Raw genomic sequence first — 4,967 nt, 5'->3', positions numbered from 1 at the left:
ACAAGCTTGCAAGCATCCAGCTACAGGTTGGCATCCCTGACACCGTGGTCTGGCGTTTGACCGGCGACGGCCAATACTCTGCCATCTCGGCTTATGCCATACAATTCGAAGGTGCGGTGCGCCGGCCTTTCAAGGACATTATCTGGAGTTGCGAGGCGCCTCTCAAATGCAGGATTTTCTCCTGGCTTGCCATCCTTGGCAAGTGCCACACATCTGATTGTCTGATGAAGAAGGGTTGGCCTCACAATATTGCCTGTGTTATGTGCCTCAGTGAGCCTGAGACAGCGCTGCACCTCCTAGCCTCTTGCTCAGTCACCATCAGACTTTGGAGAAAAATCCTAAACACAGCAGGATTGCCTGCAAGCTTAGCTCCCAGCATAAGCACTTCTAGCTTGCAAGACTGGTTCCTAAGCTCTACCCAGGCGCAGCCGCAGGAGTGGAGGAAGCACTGGTTAAACCTAGTTCAGCTCACGTGGTGGACAATCTGGAAAGAGCGCAATAGCAGGATTTTTCAAAACTCTGCTGCGCCTCTCAACAGAGTTCATGCCAACATCATTGATGAGGCCAGAAACTGGAGGGATGCAGGAAGAACAAAGGCACATGACTTGCTGCACAGACCAAGAGAACCTGGCTAGATCGAGCCTTTTAGCGTTTGTACCTGTGTAGCTTTCTTGCTACGCTGAGTTTCACTTCTTTTCCTCTTCTTCTTATTTTATTTGTCCGCTTCGTACATCTTGTACTCTCTTTCTAATATCAATGAAAAGCAGGCCAGGCTGCCTTTTCGTCAAAAAAAAAAAATACTAACTTATAAGTTTAATGAAGTGGTCTCTATAGAAGAAGAAAAAAAGCAATGCGTGCAAACTATTACTTACAGTAAAACTGACGATCACGAAATTACGTACGAACAGTCACTTAAGAGAAGTCAGGCTCCTTCATTTGGAGGAAATACAAAGGAAAAGTAGAGGGTTAGAAAATTTTCCAAAGATAGCACTGTTCACTCCTTTGATTCATACGAATGGCGGAAGCGAAAACCATATGAAGTATTCCTTCAGATCCCAATTTCAAGCAAAAAAGTATAGGAAAACAAAATGAACTCAAACCTCGTCATTTGGTTCCTATGCATAGGGAACGAGGCTAGTTTTGCACCTGCCATCCATTCTTCTTCCTATGCCTATCCTATTCCTGTGATTTTCATATCTTATGAATCAAAGAGGGAACATTCTCTTTGAGCTGCTTCCAGCTTTCTGCCAAGAAGAGGACTAGCTAGATTGTGCTATCAGACGAAACGTCGACACTTGGATTGGACGCACGTACGTTCGTGTGGTCGTGCTCCGAGGTGAGGTCAGGTCGAGTCGATGGATGGGAGACGCGGGCGTCGCCGGCGTCTAACGCTCGCACCCGGAGCGGTCATCGGGGATGTGTCGCCGCCCGGATCTCGCTTCTCTCCTCTCTGTGAGGAGGAATCGGATTTGGAGTCCTGCTCCTCGGAGGTTCCCTTTGAGGCGGCGTTCCAGGTGTTGGCTGAACCGACGACGGTGGGCGGTGCGACTGTGGCCATGATTGATGCGAGCAGGTCCGATGAGGAGTTGGCTGCCGTTTTCTGGTCGGAGATCGGGTACCCTACTCCAAGGTCTAGGTTTTGGGAGAAGACGCCATTGGTTTGGCAAGCTCCGTACTCCACACCCGAAGGTACGCATGGTTTTTCTGTCGTTGATTGCAGGGATGTGCCGGATAAAGCCCGCTGCGGGTTGGAGGTGGTTTCGACATGCGGTAGATCATCTACGCCGCTGGCTCCTGTGCGGAAGGAGATGGCTGCGCCAGCGCGACGGGCGTTCTCAGCGTCACCGACGGGCCTCAGGATTTCAAGGAAGCTGCGCGTTGGTCAATGGCATGGTCCGTTGCCGAGGCGAAGGATCACGCCGCCGCCGGTGCTTGGAGATTTCTTCCCGGTCTCCTTCCCCCTCGAGAGGACTTCGTCGGCTCCGGCAGTTGAAACGGATCCGATGACTGAGGCGGGATCTGTGGAGGTTCAAACTCGCGTTGATCATGCGTGTGGGGCCTCCATGCATGCCAGGAGGTCTGGAGGTTGGGAACATCTCTGCCGTCGGATCCGGCACCTTCGCTCGGAGGCGTGCCCTAAGTCGAAGGTCTCTAGCTTCAGCAACTCATCTCGACAGCCGCCGCCTCTGCCTCCTGGTCGTCTGGCGCCGTCATCCACCTCCGCTCCCTGGTCTTCGGCTTCCACCACGTTCCCGCGTTCCTTCGCTGCCGTGATCCCTGATCATTCAGCGGTATCCATGTCGGGGCCTCCACCGCGCCCTCCGTCGGGAGGACCCGCTGCTGCTCTGCAACCGCAGCCGCGCCCGCAGCAACCGCGACCGGTGCAGCCTCTTCCTCAACTTCCTCAGCCCATGCCACCCCAAGGTCTTCCCCTGGCAAACTCTGGGATGGCTGGGGCGTTTGTGCCGGCCGGTGCTGGGCAGCCTGGTGCCATGCCACAGGGTGGGAGCTTCATGGGTTTCCAGCCGCTTCAACCGCCGTCCGGACAACCTGGTCCTCCGGCATACTTCCCGGCTCTTCAGCAGCAGCAGCTCTTTCCCCGTATGCAGCAGCAGCAGTTGTATGCACCGTCTTTTGGTCAGTTTCAGGCTCCTACATACCCTCTGTTGCAGCAGCAACCCTCGCCGGCGCAGGTTGGTGTGCCGTCAACCTCCAAGAACAAACGTAAGAAGAAAAAGGCCCCTGCTGCGGTGCCTTCGGTGGCGGCCTCATCCTCGACGCCGATCCCCGTTCCGACGCAGATCCCGCAGATGTTGGTGCCACCTCCTTTGCAGCAGGTGCCTTTCTTGGACCCGACGTCCTTGCAGCCGCCCACTGTCTCTGCGGTGGTCACAACACCTTTGCAGCCGGTGGTTGGTGCTGCTGCTGTTCTCCCAGGTGCTGGTAAGGGTAAGAAGGCGATGAAGTGCTGGAAGTGTGCCGTTGATACTCATGCTACGAAAGATTGCAAGGTGCAGCACTACTGTCTCGTATGTGATAATACGGCACATCCTACTTCTAGATGTCCTACTCTCCGACTTCCAAGACCTTCTGCGTTTGTTGCGGCTCAAGGGCTTGAGGAGTCTCTTTTTCTAGAACTTCCAGACAGTGTGTATAAACCGCATCTTGTGCCTGCTTATTCTCCTACGGCGCTCGTTAAGTTGGAGGGTCCTATGGTTGCGGCTTCGATCATTGAGAGGCAGATGGCTCGCATTTGCCCTGCTCCTCTGTGGAAATGGGAGGCCCTCGCACATGGTAGCGATGCTTTTCTCATTGGGTTTCCATCAGCTGAAGATCTTGAGAGAGTGGATGGTTTCCAAATGAAGGTGCAGTCATCGGACACTCAACTTACTATCAGTACATGGAAGGTGCAGGAGATACCACATAAATTTGAGCTTAAACCAGTTTGGGTTCATGTTGAGGGTGTGCCTTATTCTGTGCGTCATTTTCATGGTCTATGGGCGGAGGGCTCTCTCATTGGCACCACCTTAGATGTCGATCTTGTCACCTTGAGGAGTCGGGGTGTGGTGCGTCTGTTGGTGGCCATGTTGGATCCTAAAGTGCTTGAGAAAAGGGCCGATGAGAATGGTCAGCTATATTTTGGGGTGACGGTGGTGCTAAAGATGAAGGGGTATGACTTCTTTTTCCGCCGTCAGCCTGAGGACTTTGTTCCAGACCCCGAGTTTGTTCCTTATTTTTGGAGGCGCAGGAGTAATGATCCGGATGATGATGATGATGTGGCAAAGGACAAGGATAAGGAGGATACTGATGACCCTGCCCGGATTGTAGAATCTCATACAGTGCATATGGAGGTTGATGCTACGATCAGTTCAGGGGATACCCAGGGTAAAACAGTGTCAGCTACGGTGCTTTCAAATGCCTTGGTCGCGGTAACCCCTTTTAACCCCTTTCCGAGAACACCACGTGCAAAAGAAATCGTCGAAGCGGCGCGGATCAGGTCTCCTGGGTTGTTTGCACGTTTTTCGCCGGTCGCTGATTCATCGCCAGGGACTCCTCGTATGATGCCGATCGTCCCTGTTGTTAATGAGATGGACGCAAGAACCTTGCAGACTACTGGCTCGTCACATGGAGATGGGGCTGATCAGCACATGCATGCAGCGGGTCAAACTGAGGACATCCTAGTGCTGGCTGAGGCTGCCAATCAGGTGTGCGTGTCTCCGGCCAGGTTGCTTCAGGTTGGATTGTCCACTGGAGTTGTTGGGCAGGCGATGGATTCCACCACTGCTTCTACAACGACACCACCTGCCGGCCCAACATGCATGGGGGTCATGGACGTGGGACGGGAGATGTGTGCTACCACCGTTGGGGAGTCTTCTTCGACATTATCTCCCCCGGATGGTGGCCATCCGTTGCCGTCTCCACAGCTGACGTTGGAGCGGGAGGGACCTGCAGCATCACTGCCCTCCCATGCTCCAAAGCCGGTGGATGTTGGTATTGCCGTCTTGTCCACGGCGACCGCGACCGCGTCTCCTGCTACCATGACGCCATGCTCCTCGGCGGCATCCGGGAAGTCTTCAGGTGCGCCTTCTGTTGCGGCCTCGCCGCCCACATCGCCCATGTCGGTGGCTCCTCCGCGACAACAGCCACCGGCCTTCCATAGGCGTAGCTCACGCCATGCTATGGATGCAGATGGGGCGAAGGCGACAGATGAGGACACCATGACGAAGGCTATGCGTCGTAAGGCGGCGATAAATCTCGACCCATGTGGTATGATTTCAAGTTCTAAATCTTTTTTACCTTTTTCGGATAATGTGATATCGTCTAAACTTGCTAGTGTAGGAGTCAGTTTAGGATCTAATAAATATGATATTTCCATTTCGGCTAAAGCTTTGAGACATATGGAATTTGACAGATTAAGAGTCAATCCTAAAGTTTCAGCTAAGTCGGAATCCTCTACACATGATGAG

The sequence above is a fragment of the Lolium perenne genome, chromosome 4 (assembly GCF_019359855.2).
Source record: "Lolium perenne isolate Kyuss_39 chromosome 4, Kyuss_2.0, whole genome shotgun sequence".
NCBI classification, from domain to species: domain Eukaryota; kingdom Viridiplantae; phylum Streptophyta; class Magnoliopsida; order Poales; family Poaceae; genus Lolium; species Lolium perenne.
The sequence above is the reverse complement of the archived record's forward strand: the minus strand, read 5'-3'. Positions refer to the sequence as shown.